This window comes from Sphaerodactylus townsendi, linkage group LG05 (genome assembly GCF_021028975.2).
Source record: "Sphaerodactylus townsendi isolate TG3544 linkage group LG05, MPM_Stown_v2.3, whole genome shotgun sequence".
Lineage (NCBI taxonomy): Eukaryota > Metazoa > Chordata > Lepidosauria > Squamata > Sphaerodactylidae > Sphaerodactylus > Sphaerodactylus townsendi.
This window is the reverse complement of record NC_059429.1, coordinates 76,537,764-76,554,203: the sequence shown is the minus strand read 5'-3', so window position 1 is coordinate 76,554,203 and position 16,440 is coordinate 76,537,764. Positions and strand designations below refer to the sequence as shown.

The window sequence follows — 16,440 nt, the reverse complement described above, 5'->3', positions numbered from 1 at the left end:
TTAAAAAGCCAACTTCAACATAAGTTTTTTAAAAAGTTATCCAGTCTCATACCCACAGATAACAAGCAAGACTGGTTGGAATGTTTCCAATATGGCACCATCATCATACTAATTAAATAGTTATGAAGCAAATACTACAGTTATGAAGCAAATACTACAGAAATGTCCTTGGGTTTACTGAAAAGAACCTCCAAACATCACTACTAGAGGAAAAATAGCACTGACATGACTAGGAAACAACAGGAGAATTAAGGAAAACAAAAACTGGAGAGAACTAGAAAAGTATTCTTGAAAATCAGAAGGAGATTAAGAACAGGAAAACATGGTGCAGGAAAGTAGGTGTAAACTCTGTATGCTAAGAACTAGCGACAAGCTGTTGTTTTTGTTTCTGGGAACTATAATGTGTTTCTGTTTTACAGAGCTTTCAACGCTTATACCGTCAGCTGTCCCAATTGTGAAAATCTTGATGGGGAGGAGAGAGAACGGACCTACAGCTATAACAGTGGTGGCAAACCTATGGCATGGGTGTCAGAGGTAGCACTCAAGAGCACCTTGGTATTCCTCTGTGGGCACACGCAAAGGGGTCAGGAGTACGCCACGTGGGGAAATGTCAGCGACCCCCCCTCACACACACACATCTAGGCTGGCCACTCAATGGGCCGCTGGGTATTAGCATTAAAACTAAGACCTAGTTTTGGGAAAGCCGTGTAGGTAACCCTGTTAAGCGCTGTTAAACCCCACTGATTTTCAGGTGAAGAACTAAAGCACGATCCTTTACCTGGGAGTAAGCTCGGTTGCTGGCAATGGGGCTTGCTTCTGAGTAAACTCTCCTAGGGTCGTGAGTCACTCATTGGAAGAGTTGCACAGTTGCTTCAAACCAAAGCCAATGACTACCACCAAGCTTACTCCCGAGTAATGCACACCTCAGAGCCAACCATTTTTTCTAAACTAAAAACCTCAGTATTCAGGTTACATTGCCGTGTTGGCACTTTGCGATAAATAAGTTGGTTTTGGGTTCCAATTTGGGCACTTGGTCTCAAAAACGTTCGCTATCACTGAGCTATAACAACACAAACCACAAACCATTATGACCAGCTGAGTTCTACCTTTAATTAGACTGTTGAGGTAAAGCTCCCTCTGCAAAGTACTAGGAAGACATTTAAACAGGCTAGATAAAGTTTCACAGAGGAACTTAGAGCCACTTCAGAATGCATTATTCTTATGTACCATTCATACAGCCATAGCTCAATCAGAAAAACCAATTTCACACAGCTAAAAGATACTGAGCATGATAAAATAAATATGTAGCCTAACCCATCTGCTGAGAAGCAAGCAGATTACCTGCCAACCCCCCCCCCCCCTTCTTACCTAGACATAGCATATGGGCATCCCAACCAAGGAACTTGTAATAAACCACTAATTCCTATACTTCAACAATCACATATAACCTCATCTGTTAAAAAATAAAAAGCACATCTGGCCGGACCTAAGCACCACACCTTGCACACAACATACATAAACCCCAGATTTCTTTCATGCCAAATCAGCACTGCACAAACTTACAGGAATTGTTGTGCTTGTTCCATCAAATATGGGCACAAACTTGAGTAGCCTGTTTAAGAGCAGGACACAATTCTGATTAGCACTCTTCTACACAGAGTGCCAAACCCACACTGCAGCCTGCATGGCAATGGTACCCTACAATCACTCAGACTAAGGAAATAATCCTTTCTGAGTAAACTAGGAAGTGACGATGGAGACTAGCGATGATCCCAGAGGCCTGTTTCCATACACTGAAGACCATGTAGGATTGCCCAAGCACTACATATTCCTGGTCCTGAAACGTAACAAAGTTATCAAACAGGTTGGACTGGAAGGGCAGCCTTGGTAAAAATGTTCCTCTGCCTCTACTGGCTGTTTTTTTTTAGAAGTGGTGGGAGAACTGAATGGCAATCTAGGCTTAAGCAACAGAAATACATTGATAGTGACCTCTCTCCACCTTATTAAAATGAGGTTCAAACACAGCATGTAAAGTGAGGACCTCTTCCACACAATAATTTTCACCAATCTCCTTGTTATCAGTTCAGCACAGGAACAACAGGACCTCTGTATGGGCAGCCATCCCTGCGCCCCACTTTTTCCAGGGTTTTTAATTGACAATTTGAATACAAATGTAATGTTATATTGTCATATATAGATTCTGTATTCAGATTTAAAACAAACAAAAAAGCCCCTCTGGTGATGTGTGTGGGGGTGAACAGTCACTGTGAGAGACCAGGGAATGGAAAATTGCACTAATGTGGACAGAACTAGAAAATTGTGATTTCCCTAGTTTTGCTGTGATCAATCCAAAATGACTGTAGTAAAGAAGATTTTGGAACGAAAACATAAAAGATGGGAAAGCTGGAACACTTAAATATCTAACATATAGATGATAATAATACATTAACTTCTTTTTCAATATCTGGGGATTATTTTTGAAAATTAATGTTTAGACGTATAATAATCACCAATTCAAGTTTTTACTTTATCACTATTTGTTCTACCATACTGGTTAAAATTATTACTGCAGTTATCAAGTATCATACAGTTTATTTTATGATGAAAATGATCTAAATCTCTATTTCCTACTTTACGTCTGTTCCTTTAATTAATAAAAAAGTAAAAACAAAAGTAAAAAAGAAAAAAGAAAAAGCTGGAAGGTGGACAGTACACTGGACTCCCACTGTGCTGTGGGAATGGGATAAAAACCATTTCCCTGCAGCATCCAAGTCAAAGCACACAACATGTGTAGAAGACCCAGCAGCCAAGGCCACCATTTTTCTATTTCCATAATTAAAGAATGAAGGCTGAAACAACATCCAGGAGTCTGGAAATCATCCATTTCCCAGGATGATGTATCAAGGGATTAAAGCTATATCTATGAACCAAACACCCCAACCCCTTCCTGGGTGCTCCCATGGAGTGGTCCATTAAAAACATAATTGGAATTGATTCCAGTTATGTTTCTGCCTTTATAGCTGAAACCTTTTATCCCTGAATTCCAGCTCCACTGACTTCTGCAGACAGAGTCCTTGCATCACCATAAGAGATGTGTCAGGCTTCCAGAGTAGTTGCATCTCCAACCCACAGAGGTTCCAAAATGAACAACACAAAGCCCAGCACCCACGTGAGTGGCTTGCATAGAAGTGTTGTGTGCCTGGTACTGCCACCCACATGGCAGCAGGGAGGAATCTCTCAATAGCATATTGATGCTCAGTGATGAGGGAGGGAATTGGAATGCTTCTAGGACTGTGCTGCCAAGAGGGGCAACACAAGCCAACCAGAGCAACAGAGAACAAGCAGCTTTGGAATGAGAAGCAACCCTTACAGACAGAGAGGTGCCATTCGTATGCATTTCCCCTACATCTCAAACACAGCGCTGGTCACACAGTACACTGGACTCCCACTGAACTAGTTCAAGCTTTCTATTGTATCCACAAGGACCCAGTGGGGGTGTTACTTCACTTTAAATGCAATGCATCATTCCAATAATCCCTAGGACAGTGGTGGTGAACCTTTGGCACTCCAGATGTTATGGACTACAATTCCCATCAGCCCCTGCCAGCATGGCCAATTGGCCATGCTGGCAGGGGCTGATGGGAATTGTAGTCCATAACATCTGGAGTGCCAAAGGTTTGCCACCATGGCCCTAGGATCTCCCCACTGTAACAAGGCAGTTAAAAACTGTGATAAGACAGAACTGCCCTAGAAATCAGACAGGCCGCAAAAAGGGTCCCCAATAGTCAATCAAGGCCTGGCAACCAGAAGAGGGAGCAGAACTTCCTAGATTTGGGACAGCAAAGATATCTGAGTGTGAAGCAGTGCTGGTGTGCCTTCACCCAAGAGAGGATTGCTGAAAAGTCACTTGGATGACAGTGGAAAATCTATATTAGATGCAGATGAGATCCAGTACCTAGTTCCAGTCCCATGATTTCCTAGGATCTTTAATGTCACTGCTGCTTAGTGAACCTCAGCACTCTACTATGCACCCTGAGAGGATAGAGAAGCCTTTTGGGCAGGTGGGTAACATCTCCCAAAGGGTCCATTTAGTTTATATAATGGCATCTGCACTGACATGCTAGGAATCAGAACCATGTTACTTTAAGTAGAAGGACTATGCCGGTCCCCTGCATGAAGCTGAAGAAAGCCATCTCGGTTTCTGATATAAAATGAGGGCTACGTTTGCCTAAAAATAATAAAGATTTTCAGTTCAATACATGAGGTTTCACTAAAATGCAAAGATCAGACTCAAGTCACCACCTCAACGTGTACTCGTTTCACAAGGATAAAATCTGAAAATGTTTACGGATTAATTATCTAACATTCACTCAATAAATCCTCAACTGATGTTTCTGTGGGTGGATAGATTGGATTCACTTGTGGCTGGAGTGGAGCTGGCATTTGGACAGAAAGTTAAGAACTAGGTGATGCTCAAAAACTCAGCTGTGCCACTTGGAAAGCAAGTTGCTGCTTTCTATCAAGGTCATTTGGTTCACTAAACCTCCCTTTTTTCAGACTCAGTTGACCTGAGATTACTCCAAGGGCAGCACAATGCTGAGCACATTAAAGACAACCGGGAAAGTGCATCAGGTTCAGAATGCGGTAGCCTAACTATTGTCAGGGGCCACATCATGCCTACTTTAAAACAGCTACACTGGGCATCAGTTTGTATTCAAGGCTCTAGCTATAACATTTAAACGCCTTCATGGCTTAGAAACCACATATTTATAAAGGACTCTCTCTCCCCTATGTGCTAACTATGGCTGCCACCTACTTGCTGTTCCTTCACATCTATTAAAGGCCAAGTGGGCTACATGCTTTTTAAATAGTAGTTCCCACCCTGTAGAATCCACTGCTCTTAACTGCTACACCATGCTGGAAACCAGGGCCCTCAGTTTGCAAGACCTGAGCAAGGCTGTTAAATTTTGGAGGACATTAATTCATAGGGTTGCCATAGATTAGATATGGTTTGATGTTACATAACACACATTTATGTTATTTCTGATTTTATAAGCAACTTAATTATATCTTTTGATAACTATAGTTATTTATTAAAATATTTGTACCTGTTTTCCTTTGTGGCTAAAGGAGGCTTACAGTTTCAAATTTTAAAACCCATAAAGTACATTAAAAGACTATGGAACTCCTTTCCCACCCCCCACGCCTTCAACCTAAAAGTCCAGGAAAATAAGTTGGCCTCTGAGTGCTTCCTAAAAATGTCCACAGATAACATCCCCCACCTCCTCAGAAATGCCATTCTAACCTGGAGAACTGGGTTAGATTCCCTACTTCTCTATGAGTGACACACTCTAATATCATCATTCCATGGTGAATTGGGTTTATTTCCTCACTCTGACACATAAGCCTACTACAGGAAACTGGGCTAGTCACAGGTTTTCTGAACTCTCTCAGCCCTACCTACCTCACTAGGTGTCTGTGATGGAGGAGGAGGAGGAGGATTTATATCCCCCCCTTTCTCTCCTGTAGGAGACTCAAAGGGGCTTATAAACTCCTTTCCCTTCCCTCCTCACAATAAACACCCCATGAGGTAGGTGAGGCTGAGAGAGCTCCATAGAGCTGTGACTAGCCCAAGGTCACTCAGCTGGTGTAGTGTACAGGCTAATCTGAATTCCCCAGATAAGCCTCTACAGCTCAGGCGGCAGAGAAGGGAATCAAACCCAGTTCTTCCAGATTAGAGTACACCAGCTCTTAGACACTACACTACTGTGTAGTGGGGTGGGGGAGGCAATTGTAAGCCACTTTGAGACTTCTTAAAGGTAGGGAAAAAGAAGGTATATAAAACCAACTTTTGTTCTTCCTTAATTGAGTCAATCCATCTTCTGTTGGGTCTTTCTCTTTTCCTTGGCTGCCTTGAATTATTGTCTCTTCTGGTCATTCTTTTCTCCTCATAATAATACAATAGTACAATAGCCACAGTACAGTAGCCTCAGGTCAGTCATTTTAGCTTCTAGGGGAGTTCAGGCTTGATTTGATCTAGAACACACTGATTTCTTTTTGGCAGTTCATGGTATCCCAAAAAGTCTCCTCCAACACAACATTTCCAAGGACTCTGCTTTCTTCCTGTCAGCTTTCTTCATGACCCAATTTTCATAACCATGGTAATGGGAAATATTATGGCATGAATCATACTTATCCTTATACATAAGAATCCTTATCCTTATACTTAAGAACCTTTTCTAGTTCCACCATGGCTGCCCTTCCCACTCTCAATCTTCTTCTGACTTCTTGGCTGCAGTCTCCCTTTCGGCTAATGATTGAGCAAGAAATAGTAAGCTGTTTCCTCACTGCCAATCTTTCAGTTTCCTCACTGTCAATCTTAAAGTTGAGAGTAATTCTCTAGTAGCATTAGTTTTATCTTCTTGATGGTCAACTGTAATCCTGCTTGCACTTTCTGGTTTAACTTTCTCCAGTAGTCATTTCAAGTCTTCCCTATTTTCCCTAATGAGGTATTCATCAGCATATCTCAAATGGTAAACATTTATTCCCCAATTTTCATTCCACCCTACTCTAAATCAATTCTGGGTTTTCTTGAAGAGACAGGGAGATAAAATGCATCTTTGTCTGATATCTTTGCCAACTGGAAACCATTATGTTTCTCCATATACTGTCCTAACAGTAGTTTCTTGTCCAGAGTACAGCTTGTGCATCAAACCAATCAGATATTGTGGAAAATCAGTTTCCTTTAAAACAAGCCATAGTTTTCTGGGATCCAACACAAAACTGTGTTGCAATCTATGAAACCCAATCTATGAAATCCAATATGATCCCTAGTGCTTTTTCTCTTTCTTAATCCAGCTTAAACATCTGGCACTTATCATTCTATACATGGTAATAAACTTTGTTGTAAGATTTTGATCATTACTTTACTCACATGAGAAATTAACACCATGGTCCAATAGTTGCTGTAGTATGAATAGTCTTCACCTGCCTCTTACTCTTCAAAGGGTAACCCTCCAGTGATAACCAGCTCCACAGCCATTGAGACAGCCAATGAGAAGTCACTACAGAATACTGAAAACAGCAATTTTGCAACCACCTGAGATGGTATTCTAGGATGAGCCTGAGTAACTAACTTAGAAGCAGGATAGTTCATAAGCGAATAGGTGCCTCTGGAGATCCAGACCATTCAAATTTCAGAAGTTAAAACCTGCATCTTGAATTGTGCCCAAAAACAAATAGACAGCCTAGAAATAGGGAGTTGAGCGTTTTGGCACTCCAGGATGGAAGCAGGATTAACAATTCCTATCAGCCCCTGCCAGCACGGCCAATTGGCAGCATGGCAGGGGCTGATGGGAATTGTAGTCCATAACATCTGGAGTGCCAAACGTTCGCCACCACGGGCCTAGACACATGCTCCAGCTACCGAATAATGTGCTGCTTACTCCAAACCAAGAAGATGGGCAATAGTATTTGAACGAACTGAATTGTATCTGGAAACTACAAAGGCAGAACTGCAAGGAGCACACTTCAACAGTCATCTAAGCAGCACCCCCATTCCTCCCAGCCTATATAACACAGTGATGCCTCAAAGAGAACCACAATTCAGCACCACAGACAGATAAATTTTATCTTTCTCCCTTCACCACTTTTAGGCAAGGTCTCCTCTACCCCAGAACAGAGGTACTATAATTTCTAAGTTAACGTTCATAGCCTTTTCAAAGTAGGCAACCCCTTCTCCCCAACCTACTGAAGAACGATATCTGTTATAATTTAAAGAAAAGGCAGCTAAGCAGATAAAGGGTACAAAACCAACTGGCCTTTTTATTTTGGAAAACTGATGGGTAGCAGCTTTTACTCAACAATCTACCCTGGTATAGTCGTCATTTGTGACTACATTTTCTTTCCACCTCCCAACTGCAGTTCATAGGGACTGCCAGCAGCAAGTAACATTCCTAAATAATAATATAAGCCTAGTTTAGATAAGTATCCTGCTTGCTCCCAGATAAGGATACACCACGGAACTGCTGAGGAGCCAACAACATAAAACCTGTTACAGAGTGAAAAGAGATTGGCTATTACCTAGTGAGTTATGCAGTGAGCCCAAATTGAGATTCTTGATACAGTTCCAGAGCAAGAAGAGTAGCACCCCCCCCCCAAGGAAAACAGAATCTAATTTTATGATCTGGTCACATGGGATGCACACTCGCAATAATCAGATTATAAATCACTTGTTAGCACAGATAAGGAAAAGAAAATATAAAGTCCCTAGAAATGTGATGCTTTCCCCTAGAGATCTAAAAAATTTTCAGTCCTCACTTGCTAGTACTCCACAGCATATTCATTTAGATACCAACACACGTACTATAGAATCTCATCATGGACAGCAGTTTCTTATTATCTGAAACCATACTTTGTCTCACTAAAAGATAGATCCTCAATGCTGAATAAATCCACAGCCACTTCGACCTTCTTTTTATTGAAAGGGGGTGGTAGCCATTGAAAGGTTTGAGTTTTGAAAAGCCAATAGGTGGAAAAGAATCCCTAGGTGGTCTCAATCAGAATGTACTTAAAACAGCCATAACAGCCCACAAAATTTCAGAGATATGGGTGTTTTTACCTGCGATGGCCATTTTAGAAAAATCAGGAGAGGGGCTCCAAATTTTTTTACAAAAACTGTTAGTGGGGGAGAATCCTCAGGGGCCACTGAGCAGAATGCAGTTAAAACTGCTGTGATAGCCTAAGGGATTCCAGAGATACACATGGTTTTAACCATGAAGGCCATTTTAATATCTAGAATTTTTATTACAGCAGAAACACACTACTTTCGCTTCCTATGAATAATGCAGAACCATATTTTTATCTTTTGGTGGGCCAAGTATGGCATGAAAGTATTCCATATCCATAGCTCAAGATATGACCTCTCCACACACACACTTTTCCATTTAAAAACTTTTACGCCTAGAACAACTGTCACAGGTACTTCTGTACTTCTCACCCATTTTCTGTACAGAAAAAAATGCATCCATGTGCTTGAATCATTGTAAAAATCATCTGATGGCCATGTAGGAAGGCAACTTAAGTTTTCTGCATTGTTCTATCACTCGTTAACAAGTATGTTCTAGTAAACACACAGTTTTAGTCCACTACTTGCATATTTTCTGTACAGAGCTGTAGACATTTGTGATATTCTTTTCTCTCCTCCAGTGTAGGAAAAAGCTGTGCCAGTTCCACTGATTCCAGGAAACCCCCACATGCCCACTCCGTCTTGAATACAGTTTCTGCTATTCTTAGCAGATGGGGAACCTTATTTGAATTTCTCCTTCAGAACAACATGTCTGCTCAACAGTAAAAGAAAAAGCAGATAGACAAGAAATCAGAAAACCAGCATGGCTTCCCTCTTGGCATTTTCAGCTTCACAGGGGATGGTAAAAGAATACCAATGGGACTGCAACCAAATTTAGTCACAAGACAGCATGGGTCAGCTTCCATGTTAAGCAGGTAGGTATTTTGTCCTCTTGCACATTAGACAATGAACATTACCACTATTCATACATTATGCTTTTTTTGGTTTAGCTGAAGATAACTATTTCAAAATGCCTTTGCAATATTTATTTATTGTTTCAACTTCTAACTTGCTTTCCTCCACCACAGCAAGCTCAAAGCAGCCAACAGTAATATTTCATTTCAATAAAACCAACATAAATTAAAAAACAATAATATACAATTCCAAAGCCTTTATTGGCATTATAAATTACAGAGTTAGTAAAAGGGGGCATTTATCTACTAACTGAGACATTAAAATATTAAAATACATTAAAACAACGTTGAACATTCACAACATTCACGCACACATAAAATAATTTAGCCGTTACTAATATGTAGGCAATGATTGCGCCTGACCAAATAGTTCCTCAAAAAACTCGCAACATTCTCACATACAAGATCACAGGAACCGTTGAATAGAAAATTCATAGTAGATGGTAGCCTGACATCGTTTGAGCTCTCTATCAATGGACAGATGTATGTAGAGCGTAACGACTCGTACATTGGACATTCCAATAGTACATGTTGAACAGTCTCAACAACAGCCATATTACATTGGCATAACCTGTTCTCATATGGAGTGTTATTATACCTGCCAAGAGTCATAGCGTTAGGCAGAGCGTTAAAACGAGCCAAAGTGTACGCTCTGCGTTGTTTGGGATTGCACAAAATGTATAAATAGTTGGCACTAAATAGTATATTTAAGACACCATAATAATATACAATAAAATATGGTGTCTTAAATATACTAACCCAAGAAGAAAGAACAATTTAAATGTCAATATTTCTCACACATCCCCCATTACATAATGCCAATAAACATAATACAGGAAAAGAAGGAGAAGGGAGGGTAGGAAGGCCAGCTAATATGGATAAAACTGGTGATGCCCTCAACCATATGCCTGATGGAACAACCCCATCTTACAAGCTCTGCAGAACTGCAATAGGTCCCACAGTGACCTATCATTTGACAGAGTGTTCTGTCAGGTCAGTGCCACAGTCAAGAAAGCTTTGGTTCTGGTTGAGGACAGCTGGATACTTTTTGGACCAGAGATCTCCACTAAGTTGTTATTTACAGAAAGTAATGCTCTATGAGGATATATACAAAGAGGTGGTCTCACAGATAATAAGGTCCCAGGCCATTAGGACTTCAAATGTTAATACTGAAACCTTAAATCTGATTCAGTACTCTAACCAGAGTCAATGTAGCTGAGAGAGCACTGGCTGGATGTTAGCCCTTCCCGGTGTCCCAGAGAGGAGTTAGGCAGCCACATTGTGCACCAGTTGAAGTTTCTGGATCAGTCTCAAGGGAAACCCTGCACAGAGTGAGTTACAGTAATCTAATCTGGAGGTGACTGTTGCATGGATTGTTGTGGTTAGTTTGGGGCAAGATAGGTTGGGCACCAATTGCCTACCTGACACAATCAACCCCTTACCTCATGAGTGCTAAGTTTCAATAAGTTCAATGAATGGAAGATTGTTTGGAACGGAATAGATCTGCCAAAGAGCTAAGTGTGAGAAGGGAGGGGAAAGAAGTAAAAACGAAAGTGAAAACTTTTGGGCAGAATATTTCACAAGTCTTGGAATCTTTGTGTGTCTAGCCTGAGATTTATTATATTATTCTCTCCCTGCCATCTATAATGGCAGCACGCCATAAAAGAAACCCAAGTTTGGGAATATTTTGATGAGGTTTTTCTAATGATAGGTAAGGCAGGCATTATTCTAAAAATGAAACCTTCATCTGGTTATAAATATTAAGACCATACCCGCAAGAGTGAATCTTTATGTAGAAAACCATGATTTAAATCAAGTCTTGTCGACTAGTGATTTAAACTGATTTAATTTAAATCAAATCTACTCAGCAACTGGCCAAATTATCTGAGACAGAACTAGACCAGACGCTGATCAAAAGTTACAGCTGGGTGTCATCAGCATATTGGTGACAAACCAGCCTGAAACTCCAGACCAACTTGATTTGAGGGTGCATACAAATGTTAAATTACATCAAGCAGAGGACCCCCACCCCAGTAAACATCATGATGAGGTTCTCTCCCCTAATGCCTGACCCTGGAGAAAGGAGATCAGCCATTGTAAGGGTGTCCCCCATATATCAGCATCAGTCAGACAGTGAGCCAAAAGCCCATGATCAAATAAGTCAAATGCTGATGTCAGATCAAGAAGAACCAGCAGGGCTGACCTGCCTTGGTCCAAGAGAGTGACCAAAGCAATCTCTGTCCCATTATCAAGTCAGAAGCCGGACTGAAATGGGTCCAGTGCTGTTAAATCTTCCAGGAATGGCTGAAACTGTTCCACTGTTGCTCTCAACTACCCTACCCAGGAAAGCAAATGCAGGCAGGATTCAAAGGATCTAACAATGGTTAGATTCTTCAAGAGTGGATGTACCACTGCTTCTTTCAACCCTCCTGAGAAGACCCCTGAACTCAGGGACAGATTTATAATATCTCTCAGGGCAGCCCACATGCCGCCACCACTAGTTTTCACCAGCCATGATGGACATAGGTTCAATGGATAAGTGGTAAACTTTACAGCAGCCAGAGTCAACATTGGCCACTGAATATAAGGCCAGAAAACAGCCAAGGAGCTTCCAGTTTTGGGCTTCCTCTGTTCTGGGCTCAGAACTCTCCTGAAAATCAGTAAAGTGCCAGGCCAGCAGCCTCTTTAACAAATACACTCTGGATTGTAGCTGTGTGCAAAGAACATAACACAAAAACTAGGCAAAAAAAACACAACAGTTTAAGCCAAGTTTGGGGACAAGCAGGAACACATATGCTTGTGCATGATGCATTTTCTTCACAAATGAAAGGCAAACTAAAAACAAGACCAAACCAGACTAGCTGAGGATATCAATAGCTGCTGTAGTTCTCTGCTGTGACCTAGAACAGGTGGGATAGAAGTTTATCAGGGACTACATATCCTTTGTTAAGAGAAGCATTTTAATTTAGTCAGCAAAACCTGTATTATTATGACTTAAATATGGCATGTAGCTGGGCAGAAAATTGGCAGCATGGTCATTTAATAAACTTTCTTGGTACACCATGGAGAGTCAATAATCCTTGCCCCTTTAATATAACTATAACCAAACCAGTGGCCACAACTCCTCCCAGACAGTGCTCAGAGCCTCCAGCATAATCAAGAGTTTAAAGTAGCATTGCAAGAATAAAATTATCAAATTAAAATCCTCGTTTCTGAAATCATATTATACTTGTCAAGGTGTGTATATCACACTAAACTTCAAGGAGGCTGTATGTAATTGCTCTCAACCTACATTAGTCCTATTCTACAAATACAGGATTTGAAAAAGACTTTGATGCTATCTTTACTGCTGGATGAATCACAAAGGGGGGGCAGGAGTAGAGATGCACAGCTTTACTCTGTGTGCCATCCACATATCAGGCAAGATAGCAGCAACTCAAAACTATAAAGTGGGACATTAATCATGATTTGGGTCAAGCCTCATAAACCAACTCTCCCAATTTGGAATAGGCAGCTAAAATGACAACTGCAAAGATTCTTAGAAATATGGTTCTCGTATTTAAGATCTTCTCCAGCCCTAATTTCATTCATAGGTCATCATCTAAACACAGCACCTAAAGGTGCTGTGGCTGACTGCCCTGATATTTTACAAGAAGCAGCTTGTCTGTTCTACTGCCAACTCATCAGAAATACAAGGAAACAGAGTTCCAAGGTTTCAGATATTATTTATTAAAACTCCTCAAGCATAAAATACTGGAATGTCATAACCACTACAACTTAATTACAATGTGACTAGCTCCTTTGGAACAGAAAGAGGAAGATGGATGGCTTTTTGCCTCAGACGTTTGTTTTATCCAGCACAGAACAGAAGGAATCTGTACAGCCTTTCTTCCTGACCATCATATAGTGGAGAATCACAGAGTGAAAGACATTCAACAGGCTAATCCTTCTGAGTGAGAACTGAATACTGCTACCTACAGTTTCTTCAGACATTTAAAACATTTTGTGTACAAGATCACCACTGTGGGGATGGTTTTCAGGTCTGACTCCGCTCCCCTCCAAAACAGAGCAGGACCAGGCCAAATGATCTGTGCCTTATGAACTGATATTCCCTCAGGTCACGCTTCAGAACATCTTTAGAAATGATACAATCTCAGCCTGTTCACCCATAGCCCTCAGTCCTTACAGGGAAAATTTGGCCCACCTTCCATACAGACCAAGTTATTAGGCAAGGGTAGCTCACATGACTGAAGTAAAGGGGGATGGGAAAAGAAAGGGGTGGGGAGGAATCAGCTGGTATTAACTGAGTTGAACTCCAGCACAGGCCAAAACAAGCTCCTCATCACTAACACCGCTTTCTTCCGGCAGATCTGTTCTTTCAAAAGCTACATGACTGAGGGGAAGCCACTTAACTTTACGTCAGGGAGCACTTAATAATCTCTGCCTATTGGTAAGAGCCACACCTGCTGAACGTCTATTATTCATCCGTTAAAAGCACAAACTCCATGAAGAGAGTTAACCTTAGGGCCGATGCCCACCCCCCACTCTCCAGGGGCCATATCTTCAGGAGACTGACAGGACTTTAGCAATCCACCGTTTCCTTTTCCACAGAGATCACCGCGGACAGAAAGAAACTCTGAGCACTGCGATGGGGCGGCCTCCCGGCCAGCTTGTTATTTTCCCTCAGGGCGGACCGGCAGCGGCCGCTGTTTTCCCTTCTGCTTCTCCAACCTCACATCGTCCTCGCCACAGAGTGCGCCGACAAGCGGCACAAAGACCGCGCCTAAAACCACCCCGCGCGGGCGAAGTGAGCGACCCTCCCCGGTGGCCGCTTCCAGACTCCCGCCAAGGAGGCCCCCGAGCTGCCCTGTCAGGAGGGCGAGCCCCGCGCGGCCTGCAGCATGAAAAGTCGGCCAAAGCGCGGGGCGGGGGGAGGCACCGGGTGCGGCTCCTACCCCAGCCCAGAGACGGATATACCGGGCCCCTGCAGGGCGCGGCCGGCTAATAGGGAAGGACTCTCCGTTTCAACTTCACGAAGTTGGCGGCCCGAAACACCATCGCGACCCGCTCTGGAGACTCCCAGTGGCTGAACTCACCCGCCTGACGAAGCGAGGACTGGTCCCCTCCCTGAGAGCTGCTCGGGCACTTCCTCTTCTGCGGTCGCGCTTCCCAGTCACCCCAGAGTTAAAGGGGACCGCCCCGAGAGCTCCGCTGCCAGTGATTGGCCGCGTCCCCGGTGAGTCCGACAGACCTCACTGGGGAGGAGTCAGGCTGGGGCGAGAGGCACGAGGCACGGGAAAGGAGGGGGCAGGGAGCGAGGACAGCCCCCTCCCCCATGTGTGGGGCTGGGCCAGCCCGCGACGTCCCCGCCAGGGAGGGCGGCTTGAGGCAGAGCCGTCGTGCTTCCCTGTGAGGCGCGAGAAGGTTAGAAGAAGCAGGCGGCAGGCTTCCCAGATTGTGGGATTCATTTCCGATCTCCGCATTTGCAGTTCAGTCCTATATATATTATTGGCAATTTCCTTATTTTGTTGGGGCTTCCTTCCGCCCAGGTGACTGTGTATAGGTTTACATCCTCAAAGGGTCTTTTGTCAACCCTGCTATGCTGTTCGAATTCCAGCTGTTGATCTGTTCATACTGAATTTTCCCAGACGTGTTCAATGTATTCACCACTGTAAACTTTCCGTAGCGTGATAATCATGCTTTAGATTATTTTGGTTTGCTACCATATGTTTTCCAACAGGTTCAGCGTGAATTCATTCCTTCGTTGTCTAAACACCCATGTATATCATATTATAATGCCAATAATTAAGACAAAAGTAGTGACTGTTGGGAAATTGCACAGCTTTAAGGCCCATGATGAAGAAACTGAAATAGTCAACCAAAAGAGACAACGCAACCAAGAAATCAGGCGATTGAGGCTAGTAGGGACAGACATGAAGCAGAAAAGATTGTTATGTGTCCATTGGATGTGTCCATGGTGACCAAGATCAAGATTTGTGTCATAGTATTCCCGATTACTAAGTATGGATGAGAAAGTTGGGGAATGAGGAAAACTGACAGGAAGAACATTAGTCCATTTGAAATATGGCATTGAGGACAGTTTTACAGATAGCATGGGTTGTCAAAAAAACCCACCCACTTACACATAAAAACACTCAAGGTTGAACTCTCTCTAGAAGCGAAAATGACTACACTGAGGCTATCATACTGTGGTCACATGGTGAGAAAAGAGTCACTGGAAAAGACAATAATTGTAGGAAAAGCTGAAGGCGGCAGTGTAATCCTAAATACGTAGGCAGACTACACTCTTAATTGGGGGAATTAGCCACAGAGACAGCTAGCAAGAGAGGGTAACAGATCTATAACCTATATTTACAGTGACTGTCTGGGCAGAAAAACTCTTCAATAAACAGGCTGCCGTAAATAGGAAAGTTTTATTAATAAACAATGAAAAACCAAAACTGTATATTTTCAAGCTAAGAATACACACACACAGCATTCAAGAGCTAACTAGCAGGAAAGGGAAGAAATTAGATAGCATTTCAGGGGTGGGTGACAGTTTCCAGTATTGCAGAGGTGACATTCAAAAAGGCAATACTGAAGAGGGAAACAGCCAGAGTTTTCAGGAGCAAAAGGAAAGAGACTACTCGCAAGTGGGAGGGGGGAGTGCGCACAGATCCAAGACACCAAGGTGCACGCATAATGAATGACCAAAGAATATTTATATGTTAAAACGAATCCTTAGGCGGTATGAGGTAAGTTGGCAGGAAAAATTGATTGCTTCTTAAGAGTTCAAGCAAAAGAGAAGAGAGGCTTTGATGGTGCTTCACAACATGCTTCACAGCATTTTTCTTGAATAATGATTTATGGAAAGCAAGGTGGAGTGGGCACCAGTTGTCT

The 16,440-nt window shown here is 42.5% G+C and overlaps 1 protein-coding gene across 1 annotated transcript in view; it reads right to left on the bottom strand.

The window, feature by feature from the left end:
• Positions 1–14,785, bottom strand: part of ELOVL1 (ELOVL fatty acid elongase 1) — a 41,507-nt gene extending 26,722 nt beyond the window's left edge. The window contains exon 1 of the mRNA XM_048497391.1: positions 14,637–14,785. The gene's annotated coding sequence lies outside the window, so the exon portion shown is untranslated. The remainder of the gene's footprint in view (positions 1–14,636) is intronic.
• Positions 14,786–16,440: the final 1,655 nt, after the last annotated feature.